Genomic DNA, 22,462 nt, shown 5'->3' with positions numbered 1-22,462 from the left:
TACAAAACAGATTTTGGGTCACGCTGAGGCACCTTTTGGCTGGCTGGCTGTGACTTCTTGGCTTCTTAGTTGGATGGGAAGAGTGGGGAACCTTAATTCCTACAGACTGACTGGTGGAAATACCCACAGGGGACAGGGCTCTGGGTCATGGAAAGGCAGAAAAACCAATGGGGGGAAAGTTAGAAGAAAGGCACAGCTGGGAGACTCCTCTTCCATTAAGAGCGTGGTGGCTCTTGCAGGTGAGTGGGGCCACTCTAAAGGACCAACAGCCTTAAAAACGGCCCCTGGGCACCCGCGCGTGTTGTCCTCCCGCAGGGGGGCGGCCAGATCCCGCCGCAGCCCCTGCCCGAGGAGACGCTCACAGAATCACAGAATGTCAGGGATTGCAAGGGGCCTCAAAAGCTCATCCAGTCCAATCCCCCCGCTGGAGCAGGAACACCCAGATGAGGTTACACAGGAAGGTGTCCAGGCGGGTTTTGAATGTCTGCAGAGAAGGAGACTCCACAACCCCCCTGGGCAGCCTGTTCCAGTGTCCATCACCCACACTGAGAAGAAGTTTCTTCTCAAATTTAAGCGGAACCTTCTGTGTTCCAGTTTGAACCCATTACCCCTTGTCCTGGCATTGGTTGTCACCGAGAAGAGCCTGGCTCCATCCTCCTGACACTCACCCTTTATATATTTATAAACATTAATGAGGTGATGTCGTGGTTGAGACGGACAAACGACAAGGTCACCCCTCAGTCTCCTCCAAGCTAAAGAGCCACAGCTCCTCAGCCTTTCCTCACACGGGAGATGCTCCACTCATCTTTGTGGCCCTGCGCTGGACTCTCTCCAGCAGTTCCCTGTCCTTCTGGAACTGAGGGGCCCAGAACTGGACACAATATTCCAGATGAGGTCTCACCAGGGCAGAGTAGAGGGGAAGGAGAACCTCTCTCGACCTACTAACCACCCCCGTTCTAATACACCCCAGGTACCATTGGCCTTCCTGGCCACCAGGGCCCAGTGCTGGCTCTCCACCCTCCGCACCCCCCGCTTCGCTTCCCTCGGGATTTCCACCCAGCCGGGGCTCCCACACTCCCCCCGCCTTTTTCCACGCCTGACAACAAAGGAGGCGGCGGGCGGTGACTCAGCGGCAGCCCCGCCCCCGGCCCGCCCCGCCGCTCCCTCAGGCGAGGCCAGGCCGGCTCCGCGCGTGTGACGGGGCGGCCGGGCGGTGACTCCATCACTCACTCAGTCAGTCAGTCAGTCAGTCAGTCAGTCAGCCAGCGAGCCAGCGGGCGGCTGCCGGGCTCCCTCCTCTCCTCCTCCCGCCAGGCGCCTCGGGATCTCCCTGCCCTCGTCCCCCCGCGCTGCCGGGCGGGCAGAGCCGCCCCGGGGAGGTAGGTTTTGTGTCTCCTCACACAAAGGCGGCGGCGTTGGCGGCGTGGGTGGCTGGGGAAGGCGGCTCCGTGTGACGGAGGGAGCGGGGGGTCCCGTCCCCGAGCTGTCGGGGCGCCCCGTGGGGCTCCCGCGGGAGAGCCCCATCTCCGCTCCTCCGTTGGTGAAGGGAGATTCGGGGAGTTAATCGTTAACAGAGGGGAGCGCAGCGGCGGGGGAGCTGCCGGTCCCGCCGGCCGAGCCCTTGGCTGCTCCGCGGGTTCAACCCCCCGCGTCTCGCCGGGGCCGTGGGGCCCGATGGGGCGTTTCGGGTCGCCGGTGGGGCAACTTCTCTTCTCCGGTGTATTTTTTTTGCTGCGGTTGGGGCACCCCCGCGGCCCGGCGGGGTCTGCGGGCTGCAGGCTGGTGGGGCCGGGGGCGTGTTTGGGGAGGAAGAAGAGGTGGAGGAGGAAAACCGAATAAAAATACACATATTTTACTTCCTATATGTCCTGACCTGCTAAATGGGGATTTAAAACAGCCGAACTTGTGACGCGGAGGGTGGATGTTTCCTTACAAATCTTTAAAAAAAGTAGAAGCTGGGAGTGCTGCGAGCCCCGAATGTCGCCCTGAGCTCCCATCCCTGCCAGGGCGGTTCTGTCGGAGTTTCCCCGAACGGCTCCGAGACTGCAAATGTCCAGATTTTCCTCCGTGTTGGGTCGAAAGGCGGTACGGCTGGCCAGGGTGACTGCGGGGATCAATGTCTTTTGGGGGCTCGCAAGGGGTGGGGGTGCAGCGCATGAACTCTGTTTAACTTAACTACTTGTTTGCTTCTTCTGTTGGTTTTTTTTTTTTTTGTCATGGTTTACTGGGTTCTGGCGTATGTCGGTAGTGCATGGTGTTGCAGCACAGTCTGGTCCTGTAAGTTCAGGGCAATGCTTGTAGCAAACTCCAGAGAGGGGCAGGAACACGTGAGCTTTTGGGGGTTTGTTGGGAATTTCGCATAGTCAAACAAAAATGCAGCAAAACGGGGAGAAGAAGATGCTTCTGTGTAAGCATGATGTGGTCGCTGTGTATAGTTTGTGGTGGGAGTACTGTTGAATAACTCTCTGGCAGCGGTGCTGGTCTGTGTTGTGGTATTTATATGTGTGTGCTAAATCCTGTAGGGCCAATGAGGATATTTAACTTTCTTTGACTTGGCAGAGAAGTAGGAACGTGGAAGAACGTTGTTAAAAGTGGGAGCAATTGCTTGTGGATCTTGTAGGCATTCTGAGAGACATTTAAACTGCCTTTAATCTTCCTGTGACATGAACAGGACACTGAGAATCTCTTGCTTTATTGATGGTTGTTTCCTGTCGATATATGGACAAACAGCATGTACTATGAATGTGGTAGCTGCTTGCTTATTGTCAGCGATATTTGCTGAGGGACAATAAACAATTGTTTGCTGAGCTTTATTAAAAAGAACCACAAATGTTCCTAAAACAAAGCCCTTATTGTCCTAAAGCAACTGTGGGCCAATTTCATGCTTGGTGTAGTTCCACTGATGTCAGTGGAGTTTTGCCAGGGATGATTTTGGCAGGTGAAGTGTCACTTGTGTTTTTCAGAGTCCAAAATTCTCAAGAGTAATGTTGCTCTTTTGCCTCCAGCGCTTAAGTATTGTTAATTAAAATGGTACGCTGATGCTTCCTGAAAGTAAGGTGTAGAGATGGGGGAGTCATCTCTTCAGGTCCTCTAAATCCTTTTCCACTTGCCTTCTCCTTTCTGATTCAGATCTTATATCCTTTTAATTTACTCTCTTCCTTCTTTTTCAGTCTCGCCATCTTATGTTCTCCTTCCAAAATTAAGAAGTTTCTCTGAACTCCAGCTCACTGTTAAGCATTTAAAGGTTTTGAGGCTAACTGTATTGAACTGCCCTACAACACCACAGCACAGCTGGGTGAGGAGCTGCAGTTCCGAGATGTTTCTCGCATATTCCTCTTCTTTTCAAGCTGATTTGTGTGGTGGCTGTGGCCAGTGCCTTTGCTGAGGTGGCAGATTGTTTGACACAGTCGCACACAGTGGAACAGCCAGGCTTGAGAGAGACTCAGTGAGCAGACCGAGGTGGGGGAGTCACAGTGTTTTTACACAGTGCCATATACTTGGAGCACTGAGAAACCACTGGTTTTGAGAACACCCCTTCATGACACCGGTAAGAATAAGAATATCATCTAAAAATTGCAGCAGAAGGGAAAAATGGAGAAAGATAGAAGGGATTATTCTTGTTTACTAGCTGTCAGAAGAAGAGTGGAATTGTTTGACTAGTAAATGGCTTTAATAGAACTTTGGCTTCATCAAAGTTAAAAAAAAGATTTTATTAAATAGAATTATATTTATATGCAGTCAGCAGTATTAAATACACGTGGCCAACTCTGAGGCTGTTCTGGCGTTGTGGTAGTGTTAAACAAAAGAAGTTTCAGTGCTCAGATTTGCAGAGTCTCTGCTGAGCCATTTTTGTATCTGACATCTTTACGCTGTACAACTTTGGATCTATTTGCATCTCATAAGTACACAAAAAAGAACATGTCAGACACAACTCACAGCTGACACCGTTCTGACACTTTGGGAAACAGCAGGCATCAAAGAGCAAGATCCATGCACCGTCTGGCTTTGGAGGGGGGAAAAAAAAACATGCTTAATCCTTCTTCGATGCAGTGACCGGTCTAAAGTTTGTTCTGGTTTGACCAGACCTGGTGTGTTCTTGAATATCAGTGGAAGTATGGTTTGCAGCTTAACGTAGGTGTTACAAAGAGCCTGCAACTCTTCTGTATTTACTTAAAGAGTGTGGAAGTTAGGTTTTGATGTTTAATTTTAACATAAGCCAATGGAAGGTTTCAGCTGTGGAAAGGGCACTGATCGCAGTGCCTGAGCACAGAGCTGCAAATTTGGTAGGAAAAATGTTCTTTAGGAGAAGGATAAATTATCTGCGTAGAACTACGTTTCTCAATGATATTTCATTTTTCCACATCTCGCATGTTCTTGTCAGGTGTATCTCTGTGCACGCTTTGTTTATATGAACCCTCTCAAAACTGTGCTGAAGTGGAAAAGGTGCTGCGTTTTCCCACTGTGGGGGAAGCACCTTCCCTTTGCAGATGGGGAATAAAAGCTTAAGAAAGTAAATGGGTTGTCCGTGGAACTGTGTAGTGGTGCAAGAACTTGAACTCACGTCTCCTGAACTATTGGCTAGTGCAGAAATGAAATAACTTCTGGCACAAAGGAACAAGAAAAGAACGAAGAGGCATAGTCCTAGAGGCACGGTATGAAAATCAGTTTGATTACCTGGCTGTGATACAATTAGCGGTCAACTGCTGCTTCTATCAGCAACATACCTATTGGCTTTGTTAGATCATGGAAAAACATAAGGTTTTTGATCATAGAATCATAGAATGTCCTGAGTTGGAAGGGACCAACAAGGATCATCGAGTCCAACTCCCGTCCCTGCGCAGGACAACCCCACAGTTCACACCGTGTGTCTGAGGGTGTTGTCCAGTCCCTTTTTGTAATGATAAGTGCTTAAACAAAAACATTCAGCACACAGGAGAGGGGAAAAAACAGTAAGGGACGCTTTTCTTCTTTCTACACCTCCCTGTAAATAGTGGGTGCTGGTTTTAGTTAGGTTTCTGGATGGATCTTTGGGGAGGTCCTTTATCTGTCCCGTTGTACAGTTGCCTGTGAACAGGTGCCAGCAGAAGGGCAAGGAAGGCTTTATGGAGCCGGGAGGGTTGTGGGGAGACCAGGGCTGCTTGGCTGTGACCCCAGCAGCTGGGCGGGATGGTGCGAGTGCAGATCCCCACCCTGAGAGACAAGGTTCGTGCTTCTTTTTAAAGGTGGTTTCTAAAGGGGCGGCTGCTCTTACTTGTGCTGTGCACAGACACTCTCTTCCTCTTCAGGGCGTTGGTGCAAAGGACCGTGTGTGTTGCACAACAGTGGGGAGCTGCGTGTGGTAATTCTCTTGTGGCAGAAATCTTGTAGGGCTTGTATGTGTAGGGAGCGCTGGTGTCTGCAGGAAAAGGAAGGATGTGGTCAAACAGAACCTTTTCTTCCCTCTTACATGTAACTTGAAAACACGGGAGGGTACCTGCTACCTCTGTGTTTCATCACACTGGGAAAACCGAAGTTTGAACTATCACCTTTCCTTACAGCGCTGTGTTTGGTGGTTGTTGTAATTGCAAAGTCTGTCATAGTTTTAACTTGACTTTCAAAACATGTTTCAAGCTGGCAGCCACTTCTTGCATTTAGGCCAACGCTGTAAGTTTTGTGCAATGAAGGGTAAGAAACTCACAGGTGGGAAAGCAGCATTTCCAAGTTGTGTCTATAAAAATAAGCCAGAAAGATTTTGAAGCAGTTGCGTGCAGTGCTCCATCCGCTGGTCTGTATCACATTTTAAAATGATGTTTAAAATCAGTAGATAATCTAATTTTTTAGCCCGGCCCTATAGCTGGAAGAGCGGGGTTTGTAGTGGCTTGTTGATTTTGCTTCTAGTGTAGATCTAGTCTGGCTTGGAGTTAATCGAGCAGCTCATCAGCTTGCTTAGATGGGAGAAGGATGAGACCAGGGAGCACAAATGCAATAACCTTTGCCTTATTTAGCTTTATTTATCCTAGAAGCAAAACTCCTGGATTTGCTTACATTTTTAAAATTTCTCTGGCAAAACTAAACCAGAAGATTGCCTTTTTGTGCAAATATATGTTCCTCTTCAGAGAGGAATAGCATAGTCATTTAGGAACAGTGGGACAAATTCCTTGCTTTTAGAGATCTGTTTCTTTATTTTTAATACTGCGATTTCAGGCAGTGTACATACCTGCAGGATGAACTGTTAACACCTCTGTTTTGTCCTTTACCAAATCTCAGCCTCTTACATTTACTGAGCTGCATTAGAGTCCTATAGAGAACTATCTTTACAATGACAAAGCATGAAATGTGCTTTAATGCCCTGGACAGCAACCATGCTGCTTGTTGTGGTGGGATGGATCTTATTTTTTACCTTGTACCCAGGAATTATTCACCTTTCCTGTAAGTTGGAGAGCTAAAACCCAGAAATGCTCTGAAGGGGTAACTGCCTTCATGTATGACTTTGGTTGAAGCAGTCCCTCTGCTTTGCAGTCCAGTATATTTTAGGGGGGGGGAAACTGAGTCTTGAAACTCTTTGTTGTTGTGTAAAGGGAAATTTGCATTAAGCTCCTTTACTTTCTTGAATATTAAGAGTTCTCCTGTCCATCTCAGAAGGATGTTCAGTTCACCATGCTTGTGAACTCACCAGGTCTGGACTCTGCTCTGAGTGGGAGCCAAACGCTGCCAGTCGAAGGTATTTCTATAGCAATGGCATTTAGCGGGTCTTTCGGTGGGTTGGCGAGAGGAGGATGATGATGGGATATAATAGAATGATTCTTTTCGTTCCTTGCCTGTAAAATGAATGGGCATTCATAAGACCTCATGTACAAACACAGGCTTTTGTTCTGGTGCTAATAATAAAACAGAGTTCACAGCTCCAAGCAGTCAACACGATGTGATGAGAAGTGGGTCAAGACCACTGGTGTGTGTATAACCGCACTCCTGATCTAGGCCAGTGTCTGTGCTGGATGCTTCTGAACAAGCTGAAAAGATTTAACGGGAGCTGGAGTTTACGCTGTGGGATGGGTGAAGTGCACCTCTTACTGAGCGGAGCACTTAAGGATGGGGATCAGAACGGATGGTCTTGAGTAGCTTTGCGTGTTCATATGACGGCAGAGGAAAAGCTTTAATGTTTAGCACCTCTGGAGAGCAAGCAGTTTAGTTTGAGCCAAAGGAAATTTTCTTCTTCCTGGCAGGATGAGTTGCTGAGCAGCCCTTCAAATATGCGTGCTGCTCTGCTGTTCTGACTGAAATATGTCTCTGCGACCTCAGTTTCCTTCTAAGTGTCATCAGGGAAACAGGTGACTTGCTGAGAATCCCACTGCGTTGCTGATGTGTCCTTTAGACTTGTTGCAGTAGTTGAGGTCCTCGGTGCCCTTCAAGGAAGAGTGGATGTCTGGGGTCAGCTGTTGGTAGAGAAAGCAAGCCAATTTTCATCTGAAGCCACTGGGATTTGGGGGAGTTTATTTTTGGAGAGAATAGGGAGAAGTTTGATTTGGTTATGGTAGTCTTGCATTACATTGTGGGGTTTTTTCTTTTTTTTTTTTTCTCATCCTAGAGCTTTTCCAGGTAACTTGACCTTGAAGATGAACTCTGTCGTATAATGCAAGCTGTGATACACATGTTTAATTCACATAATACTTGGCACATCACCACTGCCCCCTGAAAACAGTCTGGCAGAAATTTGTAGCCAGTTCCGTGTGTCTTAAGAGAACAGAGGAAGGATGGGAAAACAGTCATGTTGGTTTGGGGATTTTTTAATTTTTTTTTTTTTTTTTTTTTTTTTTTTTTTTTTTGTGGGAGGTGAGGTTTTTTTGATATTCCTAAAAGTAAACCAACTCTTTCTTCCAAGCCTTAGAAGTATCTCTGAGGCCCTCCTGCTGCGTAACACGCAGAAGCAAACCGGAGCGCTGTGTGTTGTATCCGACTCCCCGGTTGTGCTGGCTGTAGGTTTTGCGAGGTGAAGAGATGACTTTTCATAGGTGGCTGCTGGGGTAAGGGCGAGCAGTAAGCACAGCCTGCCTTGCTGCTCTCCCACCTTTCTCCTGTGCCCTTCGTCACAGTGAGCAGCGCAAGGACACACGCGCTGATCAGAGACGCTCAGGTGCGGGGAGTCTTGTGTATTCTGGAAGGAAGTCCTGGATGTGCTTGGGGTTGTCTTCTGCATGATATTTGTTACCACAGGTAGCAACTATGGGGAGCAGGGTGGCTCTCCAAAGACAGTCGGAGCATGCCCGTTACTCTTCATTTACCCATTTCTTCTTTCAAGTACAAGAAGGCTGAACAAGTCATAAATTTCTTATGCAAAATACGAGCAAACATATTCTTCCTTTTTCAGAAAATACCTTAAAAGTCAGCTTTAGAATTCAAGAAATTTAATGTCTCTGAAAAGCAGAAAGCAGGTATCTCTTGAGGTGAAGCTGTATCCATTGGAAAGATTTACAAAAGTATTTTTCTGAAGTTCCGGTAACTAGAAAGCCAGCCTTGAAGCTTGTTATGAAAACTGTAGTTTGTGAACGTCTGTGCCAGTCAGTCTCTGGTGGAGGATTTAGTTTAAAAGGCTGAAGCATGTGTTAACAGATGCCATTGTATCAAAATACTTCTTGGGGGAAGCTCAGATCTGAGTTTCTTGGGACTGTCTTGCTTTTTCTGTGGTTAGTGACTGATGAAACTGAGCAAAAAGAGAGAGAGATTGGAGGCATCAGCTGGCTGTGTTATGTGCTACATCCTTTTCCTAATTGTGCAAAAGTACCGTTCCTTTCAAGTTTCCTCTATAAACCCAAGAATTTACTGAACATGCAATGACTTGGATTTTTTTTTTTTATTTTTTTATTTTTTATTTTTTAGTGTAGTATGTAAGCAGAAGAAAATAAATTTCCTTGCTGGAGTATGTGAGGACAAGTTAGCACACCAAGTTAGAAAATAAGTGTGCCAACTATTGTTTTGTTTTCCAGTGGCCTGAGGGCCCTTCCTGCAAAGCACTGTCCTAAAGAGACAGTCTCTGCCCTGAGGCATTTACAGTTTACATAGGGAAGAGAGAGTGAGTGAATGGACATTAGAGACACAAAAAGATGAAGCATGTTGTTTTGGTTTTTTGTGACACTGGCTCAATGGTTTTGCAAACTTGAAGCAGAAAAATTTTTCTTGCACCAGAGAACAGTTTTGCAGTGAATGCAGCTGCTTTGCTGGAGAGCCAGATTTTTACCGAAACTTCCAGTGTAGATGTAGCTTTATGTACCTATATAAAGGTACTTTGTCACTCACATTCATTGCGTTACAGGAACAAATTTTAACACTATAAGCTGCCCGATAGGGATCTATATACTTTGTATTATAGAAGCACTAAAAAGGCATCTCCTCAACCTTGTTACCTGTTTCCAGGTATCTAATAGGATTAACAGATCCAAGACAACATGTTCTTTTAGCTAAATGTAACCCATTTGCCAGCTTCAGCCAAAAATTATTGCAGTAAGTAGAAACACAGGTCTATATAGTAAATCTTATTTTCAAATAAAACAGGACTTAGAAAAAGTTAGATCAGTACTTTTTGCTAGAAAATTTCCCCAACTGATGTCACTTTTATTGTGGAATTTTATAGCAGACAACTCTAAAAATAGGGGCTGGTTTGAGATGCAGAGTCAGAGATCCTGTGATGCTGGTAAAGGAACTGAGTGAAGAACTTCAGAAGAGGGGAAGGTGTTTAAATCCTGGGGAACTTCTTGGATGCTGTAGCAATGGGCCATATGGGTATGTAGGCAGCTAATTTTTCTGCTCGAATTGTAATGCAGGTATCTGTTTGGTCTCTTCCTAATTCGCTGCCGTAATTTCCTGTGGCTAAGTAGTTGTTCTGCTGGCGCAGGATTACTGCAGACAGCATCTGCCAGAGAAAGGCTCTTATTTCTGTGATGCTGAGGTTGTCGTCGGCTCAGTCTGTGATGTACTTGGCTTTGCACCCAGAAGGATGCCCAGGATTTATTATGCTACTCTAATTAAGGTCTCAGTGTCTGCCATACAAATTTCTTAATCTCTAAAGTTTCCATATATCAGCTTTCAATACAACTGTGTGTTGGAGCCTTTATTACCCCCTCAGGTTGCGCAAGAAAAAAGATGCTCTAGCTGCCGAAGCACAATGCTGTCGCTGGTTTTACTTTTCTGTGTTTCTCTGCATTGATGGAAGCCTTTGTTTTAATGCTTAATTCTTTCAACTGCCATCGTCTGGTAGCATCCAGGGGGAGGGCTGCATTTGTAATGTCTGTTCTGTGTGCTGAAAGGCAAGAGTTTAGTAATGAACTCTAAGGCAGAGAAGTGTGTGCTTTCAAAAAGCTTATTCCTTCCAACATTGACTGAAATTGAATTAATGAAGAGTCCTATCAAATTGGGAGTAGCATGCTCTGATTAAATGGTGCTTTGTTAAATTACTGCTCTCAGGAATCATTCCAAACCCTTCCTTCCATTTTAGCATTGGATCTTAATCTCTTTATTACAAGTAACATCAGGACTAGTAGAATTAAGTATTAACATTTGAACTAGAGGTAAGTTCATTTATTCCTGTTTTATCTTTAACGATGAAGAAGCATCAGCTGATTTCCTATTCAGGTTTGATGCTTCACAAGCTTGAGATTCATCTTTATTTTACCTGTAGAATCACACTTTGGTTTAGGGTATTTTGTCTTTCTAATGGGAAGCTTATTAATTGTTTGCTAAAACAGCCACAGATGTAGTTAATTTACATTCTAAGTGCAGATGTTTAGAGTGCTACGAAGTCAGGCAAAGGTTGGATTTAGAAGGCACCAGATTATACATACCAATCAACAAAGCATTGAATATCAAAGATAAATCATTACTGTAAAAACAATGAAATAAGGAGCTCCTGCCGTCATTCCTAGTGGGTATTGTCACCCAGGAAGGGGACTGGGAAAAATTCTGTACTCTAAAATGCAGACGTTCAGATCGATTACAAAGAGATTTAATCTTAGCAATCTACTGTTTCTTTAAACAAACAAACAAATCAACAACAAAAAACCCAACAACCCTGCCATAGTTAAGATGCCACAAACTCAGATTAGAGTATCATGTTTTGCTAAATGGGAGATTTAGAAGTGTGCTGTAGGAAGCGGTGTCCTTTAGAAAGCAGAGAACGTGAAAGCTCAACGAGCCATTTACGAAAGTTACAATAATTCCAGTTAATATGGTTAAATGAGGTAATTTCTGCTTAGAATTTTATAGAGTCATTGTGTATTAGAAAAGCAAACTGTGTCAGGGTAAACAAATCCTTCCAATATCTATTTAAAGTAGATAAATATTTATTGTTGTCCTCCTTCTACAGATTGGGAAACAAAGGCTGAATTGACTTGCTTACAGCTATAACTAATTAGTGCAAGCATAAAATTTGAACTTGGGACTTTGAACCAAGAGAAGAGCAAACAGAAGCATAATGAAAAGATAATATAAACTTTATATTTCAAGCATAAACTCACTACCCCGATATAAAAATCACCTTCCAATAAAGGCCTTTAGGTAAGCAAGCAGCCTACAAAGCTGCCTCTTGCTGAAAACAGGATCTGGTTAGACTGTGATCATTACCTTATTTGACAGTTTTGTGCCTCTTATGCTGCCCCCATTAAGCTTGTTGCTTTTGGGAAAATTCCCAAAGACAAATTGGAATTCAAATTGCATTTTCAAATCACTGAAATTCGGATGAGGAGCACCAGGCAAATTACATTTTATCTTGAAAAGCTGCAATAAAATCATGCTAGAGATTTCCTTTACTTATCTCCGAGATAGGTTATTAGTGTGAGTCACCCGAAGCAGTTGTACTAAATTTGGAAATGTAGCTGACTCAAGGACAAGTGATTGGCATCGCGTTATGGGATGTCACTAACTGCGCTTTCATTAAATTGCAGTTTTCCCTCTGTCCTGGTCAAATGTTAATTTTCACTATAACTTGGGCTGAGGATAGAATGAACATTCCTTTTTTGCTTTTGTTAAGTTCTCTGGGTCACAAGGACAATGCATCTTGAAGCACAATACTCACTGCTTCTCTAAATTGTGTGCTGGAGGGGTGGTAGCACTTGCACGATTACTGCACCACTTTAGTGTTTGTGCATTTTGGGAGAACAGTGTGGTCCTGGAACAGGGTTTTGGGTTTCCCTCCTGCCCCCTCACCTTTTCTGTAGATGCATTTGGAAATAATTTAATTAATTGCAGTAGCCACTGTTTTCAGTCAATGCCTTTATGTCAGCCATGAAAATTAAGAGATAGGGAGTTTCTAGTGGTGTTTCTCTAAGTTTAAGCAATTTCAGACTTTCTAAATGACTTGTTTGTTTGTTTTGAAACATGGTAAGTTAAAAAGCAAAGCAAACTTACCTTAGTTTTCTGGACTTCTAAATGTCTTTTGTACTGGATGTTGTTTGAATTGGATTCCTTTGCCTTAACAGACTTGTTTGCTCTGGTGCTTGTAATTCACTTGAATGTGAACTAGCCAGCACTTGAGTAATGGAAAACCAAACGTAAATAAGTGATAGTGTATGCTAGACAATCAAAAGAGCCATAGTGCTCTCTAAAACAATTTAAAAGTCTTTCTGTAAACCAATTACTGAATGAAGAGTGGATGAATGGAAGTTTAAAAGCTTGAATCATTAGAGTCTGGGACATTTAAAGCCTAGAATAGATACAAGTGTTATTGCTTTTAAGTCTTTAATGGAAGGGGAGTACAAGAGCATTTTTAAAACGGTTATCTTTCCCTCAGGTTTATAATTGAATATAGGGCTTGAAGTTTACAGGATCAGTTTGGCATGGGAGTGGGAGCATCAACATACTATTCAAATGTAGAGTTGTCAGCTTAAATTATCAGATTTTTCTGTTGTCATCCTTTCAACTCACTGACCATTTAGTCTCTACTGAGATTTTTTTTTTCCCCCGTTGTGCATATCTTCTACCTTTCTTTTTTGTGAGTCTTGAATTTACAGTGCAATTCCTCTCCCCTTTGCCTGAGTAGCATTTGTCAAGTGTATAAAACTTTCTATCCAGAGCCAGCTGTTTTGAAGCTGAAAACCCAACTTCAGAAGCTAAGAGCCCTCGGCTGAAATCCGGCTGAGGTGCCCACATGTGTGCAGTCTATAAAATCAAGCTGCCATCAGCTGTTACTGGTGGTGGCACCAGCCTTTCTCTGGACTCCATCTGTTGCTTTTCTTAGGGTGTAAAGCACAGAGCAGTATGGCTCCATACAAGCCTGTATGTATCTTCCAGCACCAAATTATGATGCTGGGCTGCGATAGACCACTGGGTCTGTGCCTGATTCTGCTCTAAGCATGAACAAAATAAGCAAGGGAAGTAAAGGTGAAGCAGACAGTAACTGGAAAGACTTTCAGTGATACAACTTGTCCTCAAATCAGTAACTGGCTCCTCAACTCAGAAACTGGCCTGGGATTAAACTGGGTTTGTTCTCATTGCAGCAGGATTATACCTTGTTGCGTTATCCTATACAAGACAATTTGTCAAAGGTTAATAATGTGAGGGGGTTTTTTTCCTAAAGTGAAAAATGCGTTAGATTATAGGTGTCAATCATGTAATTAGCAAACTACAGGAAATTTGTAAAATGACCAAAAGTGGTTCTTGCAAGAACCTGAAATGTTCATCATGTTCATCACAATGATAGTGTATTTTCCCTAACAGAAGAGGTCTTTGTACTTAAAGCTGGAATAGTTTGGGCTTTGGGGCTTTTTTTTTTTTTCTCTGATTACTTAAATGTGCCACAGAAGCCAGAGGAATCCTACAAGACACCTACTTTCAGAAGGAAAGCAGGCAGGTAGGTACATCAGAGTTGACCTTTTCATTGTCATCGTGTTTGATAAATTTTAACTTGATCTCTGGATTGGGGGAGAAGATGGGTCGGGCTGCAATACTAGACTGGAAAGAAAATTAAATGTGAGATAACTGGAAAACAAAAATGTGGTTTGTACCATATGTATTTCTGCTGCAAACTGAAGCTGTAAACCTTCTAGCTGATCTGCACAAGGTAAGCTTGCATGAGTCTTTCGCACCAGCATCACAAGCTTGGACTTTTATGTGCTGCATAACTAAATCCCTGTTGTCATCCAGTTCACATGGAGGCAATGTGGGGATCCTCCAGTTTTGCCTTCGATAAACCCTGATTTTGTTTTCCTGACACTTCATTTCCTGTTGATCCGAATTCTTAGAGTTGTTTGTTTGTTTGCTTTTTAACATGCTTCTAAGGGCTGTTGGTTGCAACTGTTGTCTGGCAGCGCGGGAGTGAGCCCTGTCAGAGCTTGGACTCCTGGCTGGAGTCTTTCATTACTCAGCCACCAGTTTACATAAAATTCAGGGCAGCTTTGTATCTTGGAAGCTTCAAACCCTTTAAAAATTCGGCTGAAACCTGCCAAAACTTAGGAGGAGGGTTGTGAGTACACCCTTGTGTTATTATATAAGAAATCTAAGAAGGTAATTTAATTTGCCCTGATCTATAGGACCTGACCTGATTCTATATTTGCTTCTTGGTTATGGAGCAGTCTCTGTGGGTACGTGTTTGCAGCTCATCTTTTCACCAAGGGAACTCCCTGTGGTGGTTCTTGTAGCCCAGCTCTTGCAGGCTGGTTCTGCTGGAACCATGCTGGTTTCGCTAAGATGTGGGCATCAGAATAGCGTCTTAGATTCTTCCTGCTTCATGTCTAAATGCTTTACAATGTGGTTGCTACCTTTTTAGAAAGCCTGTTGTGCAAGCAAACCACACCAATTTCCTTTGGCTCTGTTTAACTGTCATTTGGTGGGTAGCCGAGACGGGGAATAGTAAATGCGTTTTCATTCTTGCTAACTTTCTGACCATTGAACCACATGAAAATTTGTAAAGCTGAACGTGGGGGAAAACCCCTATGTATTTCAGTCCCCTCATTTGGTTACAGCTCTAAAGGCCTAACGTTCATTTATCGCTTCCTTCTAGAAGGTTTTGTAACTGAATGAGCTATTCCCGTAGATTGAATGACACGTGCATCACAAAGTCTCGAAAACTAGAACAGATAGGAAACTTGTTATTTCACATTGTTATGTATTTGTAAGCTGGCTTCAGGCCTTTGAGTTGAAAGACTAACTGTTGAATTCAACCTACTGCCGGGTTGTATCACGGAAAGATAAAAGTTGGTTTTACATGAAATGGAAACTTACAGACACAGTAGTATGAAACTCAGTAAGCCCACAGTGAATATACATTGGCTGGTTTTGTTTGTTCATTTGTTTTGCAGTCAAGGATTATATTATAAAGCAATTTCTTTGTATCAGTGGCCTGTCACATCATGTAGGATCAATCTTTGTTTAGATAGGAAATACTTAAGGAATATACTTATTAAGCAAAGCTGCTACAGACCTGAGCTTGCGCTCTGGCTGTATTATCTCTGCTGGCCAATAACCACATGTTTTATCTGGTATTCTTCCCAGTGCATGAACATGCCTACTGAGTGACACAAGGCAAATAAATATAACAAGGGTTGGTACATTTGGCCAACTCACAGAGTATAAGGATCTCATTATTTTTCCTACTTCCTGCCTTTGCTTTTTTTTTTATTCCAAACTTACCTTTTTAATACAGCATTTCACCTTCACAGCCTCGGCAAGGTTCTTTCCCATTTCATCTGTGTGTTAGTCTTTTTATGGGGCTGGCTGTGTAGAATGATGAATTTGGTTTTTATTTTATTGATTTATTTTAGCAGTAGCTTTTTATTTGGATCTTGCAGGAAGTTACATAGTTATTCTTTTGTTGTTGTACATAAAAGGAAGGCTAAGGCCCACATTCTACTGGGAGAAAGAAAAAGGAAAAAGAACGATGTCAGAAATATACCACTTCTACTATCAATAAAACTTTAATTAACTAAATGGTCTGTCTGGCCTCTTGCCCATGTAATAAATAAAAATCAGAGAGGCTCTCCTAAGTCGTTATTACCTGTTACCAAAAATACGCTTCCATTTACATTTCCATCCTGCAGTGAAGCTGAAGAAAAATTGGCTAGCAAGCCTCTATATGCACAGAAATCTTGGTTATTCAGCTCACACTGTTCCCTGCATTTGTGTGTTTGCACTGGCGTCCTACAGAGTCACTTATAGGGTCCATATTTAAAATCACCTTTGTAAACACGAAGTATGGAACCCACAGCAGGGCTCCTGTTGACTTTGCTCATAAGGTCTGCCCAGGGTTGTCTCGCTTTACTGCAATATGTGTGATGCCCCTTGCAGAATGCCTTGGAGAGGAGAACTGTTCAGCAAAACCTGTGCCGTGGCTGCTCCTGCACCGTTAACCTGGTTCCTGTTGATGCGAGGTCTTTCTGCAAGCGCTGCCCAACCCACTAAGTCAGGATTTAAACGGTCTGAGCGGGTGTTGGGCTGCTGGGCTGGCAACACGAGTGGCGGCTCGTCTCGCCTCCCCCAGCAGGAGTGAACCTCCCTGCATCAAACCTGTGCGAGGTTTTTGGTAGTTCTCAACTTCAGCTGGAGACTGGTACCAGCCTGCCCAGTTCTGCAGAAGGGAATGAACTGGTGTCAGTGCTGCCTGCAAGTGGTTTTCCTTCGGATGCAGTTACAGTGATGAGTAATGAGGAGGGAAACAATAACTCCGACTGCCTTGCTTTACTTTTTGTTCCCAAATCTCCTGTTTTTTATCTCTAATCTTCAGGCTCAGCCAGTGAGGTTTAACCACAGATCCTAACGCTGAGCTGATTACACGCAGATCTGCGGGTGCAACGTTAAGCTCTCAGAAGGGAGACTTGCTGTGCTGGCTGAGGTGAAGCGGTGTCTTGCTAGGTACCCATCAGGCAGATGGAGTGTTACTGTGTCCTTCCAGGGTCCTGCTGTCCGAGCTGGAGCTGTGGGGATCCCCAGGTGCCATCCCATACAGCATGAGGGGACAGCACCGGGGCAGCATCTGCACTGTGCTCTAAGCACGGCCTTGACACCAAGTGTGAGCCGGGACTCCTCGGCTGCAGGTTTGGTGTGACTCCCCAGGTCAGCCTCCTGTGGGCCAGTGCTGGGGGACTGGTGAGACCACATCTGGAATATTGTGTCCAGTTCTGGGCCCCTCAGTTCCAGAAGGACAGGGAACTGCTGGAGAGAGTCCAGCGCAGGGCAACAAAGATGATGGAGTGGAGCATCTCCCGTGTGAGGAAAGGCTGAGGAGCTGGGGCTCTTTAGCTTGGAGGAGACTGAGAGGAGACCTTGTCATTTGTCCGTCTCAACCACGACATCACCTCATTAATGTTCATAAATATGTAAAGGGCGAGTGTCATGAGGATGGAGCCAGGCTCTTCTCAGTGACAACCAATGGTAAGACAAGGGGTGCAAACTGGAGCACAAGAGGTTCCAATTAAATTTGAGAAGAAACTTCTTCTCAGTGAGGGTGCCAGAGCCCTGGAGCAGGCTGCCTAGGGGGCTTGTGGAGTCTCTTTCTCTAGAGACGTTCAAACCCTCCTGGACGCCTTCCTGTGTAACCTCATCTGGGTGTTCCTGCTCTGGCAGGGGATTGGACTGAATGATCTTTTGAGGCCCCTTCCAATCCCTGACATTCTGTGATTCTGGGACCCCCTCTCCAAAGTGTCAACACATGTCATTTGCCGCAGGAACTGCTGGGACTGTGCTCAGGTTGCCCTCGCACAATGTGGGTTCTGGCAGCCAGGGATGAACTCCAGGCAGCATCACCCACCACTGAGCCTGGCCTGAGCTTGCTCCTTTCTTGGCCATTTTCCATAAATTGCAGACGCTGTCAGAGAGTCTCCTGGATTGCCTTTTTGTTCGCACTGTTTTTTGCAAAACTGCACTTTTAGTAGCTGCTTTTCACTATCCAAAAAATTATTTTGCTGTGAATCAGAACTGACTTATAATAAGTGCAGGTGGAATGTGACTCCCTAAGCCAGGGTGTCTCTGCCAGACCCCTAAAGCAGTTGAGGCTTATTGCACGTCAGCTGTCCTGAGCTGCCTTACAGCTTCTCCATGTCCCATCCCTACAGATGGAGAGCTCTGGTGACCATGAACTGGGATTCTCTGAGAGCCAGGATTTCCCAGCGCTGCTCCTTGGGGCACAGGAAAATCCAGCATTTTCTTCCAGCCCATCTTTTTCATTTCCTGGTTCACCACTCAAGTTAAATTTCCTTTTAAGTGCTGTTTATGTTTGCAGCTTTAAAAATGTGGGAAAGGCTCTCTCGTGGCAGGCTGTAATATAGTTCCAGTAATTATTTCAGAGATGGCCCCTGCATTGCCTCTTGCCCTCTCATCTGTCATCAGCTCCCTCCTGTGTTTTGTGAAGTTTTTGCTTCACTGCTGACTGTGGCACAGCAAAGTGAGCTCATAAGGAGCTCAAATTACTGTTGAACCAGTTCGGATCTGTTTAATGGAAACCTTCCTTCTCCAAACCCCTTTGCAGTCATTTTACTTAAATCATAAAACTTCTTCTGTTTGAACTTTATGAAAACAAACCAAAACCTTCTTCTGCATTAGTTACAAAACACTTTGCTTCCTTTCCCTGTTTTTGTTTCATATTATTTACTTAACTGCTGCTGGAGTAGTGTATTGGGGTAAAAAGACACTGCTGCTTAGCCAAACAATTTAAATTGTTCATAAAGGGAGACGTATAACCAAACTTGTTGTGAAATGAGTTAAATGTCCATTCCAGCTCAAGCTTTAAAGAGGAAGCATGGGTCATTTAAAAAGCCAGGAAAATTTGGATATGGTAGAGTATGGATGTGATAATACTTTTCAGCAGCTGTCGAAATAAAAGAAAACGTCTGACCGGTTCTGGCAAAAGCTTGCTTAAATTTATCACTTAGGGTGTATGCGTATGATCTCACGAGACAGTGAATTTGTGCAGCCGCATGTAATGCTGAGTGATATGTGAGCATGAACACATATTTACAAAGTCCTGTGGTGTCTTCCCAATTTTTTTTTTTTTAATTTTTTCCTGAGGCAGAGATACACTAGGATCTATTGTAGACCTTGTTAAGTAAATTCTACATCTCCTTTTGTATTCTTGTTTGCTTTTTGGCTTGGTGTGCTACTGGCTAATCTGTTGGTGATGCTGAAGTTTAAAGGGACCTCAGTTGCACAGTCATTTCATGTGGGAAGAAAAAAAGGTAAAAATGTATATATTTTGAGTTTTCCTCTGAACTCCTTGTCTTCCCTCTGTTTTTTGAGATGGTGTGATATCATCAAAGTTATTTTGGCATGTTGTAAAAAGGTTTTTTAAGATGGTCAGCCTTGCATTTAAGCAGGAAAAGTTTTGGTATCATCTGCCTTCAGAATTCCAGCGAAGCCGTGGTTGCTGTAGAATCATTTGGGTATGGATTTTCTCCAGCTGCTGTGTTTGACTTTTACAAAGAACTGTATGTTTTTTTTAAAAAAACCCAAACTAATAAGAAATAATAACATTTTAGCCCTACAGACCCAGTTCTCTGTACACATTCAGTAAATGTTATTGAGATCGATGGCATTCAGTAAATGTTATTGAGATCAATGGCTTCCTGTGTTTTATTAGCATGCCAGTTTCAGCTGGTCCTCTAATCTCACATTTCTTTCTATAAGTATTTTATAAGGAGAAGGGCCCAATTAAACCAGTTCAGGTTTCTCTGTTACAGGGCTATTATCCCTGCTCTCGTCATGACCCGCCTGTCTCACTGCCCGTCTGCTGCTTCGCAAGGCTCCGGCACTTCTGCCTTTGCTCCTACACTCGTTATCTTTTTGACCATCTCTGCCTCCTGCTATTCTGATGTGTACACAAACGCCCGCAGTCCCATGTTTGCTTTGTATTTTTTTAGCCAACACAGGCCGAGATTACAAGGTGGTTCCACCTCCGTGTGCAGGACTGCTCTAGACACCGAAACCCCTCAGTCTGGAGCTGCATGTCCCTCGTGTCCCCTCCGCTGTGTCCCCGCTCCTGTGCCAGCCCCCCAGAGCGGGGCTGGTGCAGGAGGGTGGGAAAAGAGTGGGGAAAGCCGGTGGCAGCTGGTGCAGGGTGACCAGGACAGCTTCTGCCATCTGATCCTGCAGCCAGGTGCTTTCTGTTGTTGCCAGCAAAGGTGAGGATGCAAGTTAAAGAGGGGCCATCCCGTACCTGCAGCTGTCGATTGACTGCGGGGAGCTGGGCTGTAGCAGGAAGAAAAGGAAGACTTTAGCTCTTCGAGCAGCGTGCCTCTCGAAGGATCATTTTCTGCTTCTCCAGGGAAGAATAATGCAGGTGAGCAGAGCCTGAAGACTTTCTGCTGGGTTTAAGTCTGACTTAAATCTGATCCTGCTCTGGGTGCCTGGTGTGTGGTAAAGCAGCACTGCTGAGGTCTTTACTGCTCTGCTGTTTCACTTGGAGCTTAACGAGGTATGGAAGCATCCACCACGTTTGTGCTTTTCTCTTATTGTACAAATATCCTGCCAGTTTTGTGACATAGGAGTGAGTCTTGGTCAAGATAAAGTCAGAGGAGTGTGCTTTAGATCCTCTATTTGGGATGCAAGACTTTAACTGTAAATTCAAAATGGGCCAAGACCTATTTCAGGATGGAATGCCCTGTGATTTGAATTTGTCCACTTTGAATCTTCTTCAAGTATTTTCTTGAAAATATATACATATATAAAGATAGATCTTTAGGATTGTGTATATGGAAACAGTAGTTTAAACTGGATCAGAAATACAAAAAAATAATGGGGAAAAAATCGTATTTACGAATAAGTTTAAAATAAATGTGTAGTTTAGCCATAATGAAATATTCAGTCTAACTTAACCTCCCCTGCTCCACTGATCTATGCACCTTAAGGCTTCCCTGCCTGCCCTGAACATTTGTGACTTGTTGAAATTTACTGGTGAGGGGGTTGGAACCAGGTTTTTTTGAGAAACAAGCAAAATTTTACAGTAGTTTTTCTGTTAAATTCAGAGATATTTGCTTTATATTTTTTTTTTAAATTTCATTCAATGAATTCAGTAACTACTTATTTCATTTCACTAAGTAGTTATTCCAAAGCTGAAAATAGAGTCAAGAATATGACTGAGATAGAAACCAGTTCTAAAATCTGGAATCAGGACCAAAAATAATCAAATTGCTAACTTTAGATAAGAATTCATTTTATAAATTTGATCTGTAAACAAAATGTTCCGCTTTGTGCACAGCTTGCTTCAGGTGATTTCATCTAAGTAAATAAAATTGGTTTTGCTTTGGTTTATCTTACTCTGCCTTCACTTATGTCTCTTAATGCAGCCTTGATAGGAATTACAGCTGAAAGTGTGTTCTCTTAGAGCATTAGAAGTGAGTCATTTTCCATGTGTAATAAAGAATTTGAGTAAGTTTCTGTTATATGCGACCAATTAGTGGTGTAATTTATCTGCCTCTGAGCAAACAAAAGGCTCATGTTACAGCAGCCCTTCTGCAGAGAATAACTGAAAGGTAGAAAACGCTACAAATATTTAACAAACGAGATTTCTGCATATATAATTTTCACTCTTGGTATCTGTTCATTTCTAGAATACAAATCAACACCAGTGTTTTCTCTTCTGATGTGTTTTGTTTGGTCCTTTTTAGCTGAAGTGAAAAATGGAGGCATGGGATGATTTTTAGCCTGTGTGTCCTTTGCTCTTGATGTCAAACATTGAAACCCACAGACTACAAGCTTCGAATATGCAGAAGTTGCCCCTGGCTGTGCAAGACCACAAAGAATCTTTTTGGTCTTTCAAAGATGGGCTACCTTGGTTAAAGACAAGACTAAAAGTTGAAGCTTGCTGTGATTTCTTTCTTGACTCTAACAGATGCCAGGATAAAGGGAATTAGTCATAAGAAGGAAGTCTTAAAACTGGTTTGAATTAGTTTTCAAAGGTGAGGGTTATGTTGATCATTTAAAACCTTGGATTTCTCACCACCGCTGGAGTAAATAAATGGCAATCTAACGGGAGGTCTGGCAAGATACAGTCTGGTCTGTAAAAGGCCTTGTGCAAGTCAAAACAGATGTGGTTTGGGATCGTGTTTAGCATCTGTGGCTGGTGATGGAGCAGTTCACGAGAGGAGATGGCTTGTTCTCACCAGCGTGTGATGGTTGTAGATTCCGCTGATACGGAGTCATTATTTATGCATGTTTTGGCTAGTCTGTCAATGCTGAGTTGGAGAATGTAGGTCAGCTGCACCGGTGAGGCTCTGGTTTCTGAAAGAAGATTGCCAATCCTGAGATAGTGCCTCTTTCCAGTGCCCTTTGGGCTTTTGGAGTGCCTGGTGTGCTTCTTCAGCAGTCTGCTTCCTGGCTGCCTTTGGCACAGACGACCATCAGTCATCTGACAGTCCTTTGCCCGAGGGCACCTCTGAGGGAAGCAGAAGTTTCCTTGGGTCTTTTCTTCTTGGTGTCACCTCTGATGGGCAAGAAAGGGACATACTTCTGCACAGCCTCTTGTTTCAGTCACTGTGACCCTCTCACCTGACTTTTTGTGTTGGCCTCACCTGGA

General features: G+C 43.9%; 1 protein-coding gene across 1 annotated transcript in view; it reads left to right on the top strand.

Moving 5' to 3' along the window:
* Positions 1-1,249: 1,249 nt before the first annotated feature.
* FAM107B (family with sequence similarity 107 member B) overlaps positions 1,250-22,462 on the top strand; it is a 64,836-nt gene continuing 43,623 nt past the window's right edge. The window contains exon 1 of the mRNA XM_065647161.1: positions 1,250-1,379. The gene's annotated coding sequence lies outside the window, so the exon portion shown is untranslated. The remainder of the gene's footprint in view (positions 1,380-22,462) is intronic.

The sequence above is a fragment of the Caloenas nicobarica genome, chromosome 1 (genome assembly GCF_036013445.1).
Source record: "Caloenas nicobarica isolate bCalNic1 chromosome 1, bCalNic1.hap1, whole genome shotgun sequence".
Taxonomy (NCBI): Eukaryota; Metazoa; Chordata; class Aves; order Columbiformes; family Columbidae; genus Caloenas; species Caloenas nicobarica.
Note: the sequence above shows the minus strand (reverse complement) of the source record. Positions and strands in the feature narration are given on the sequence as shown.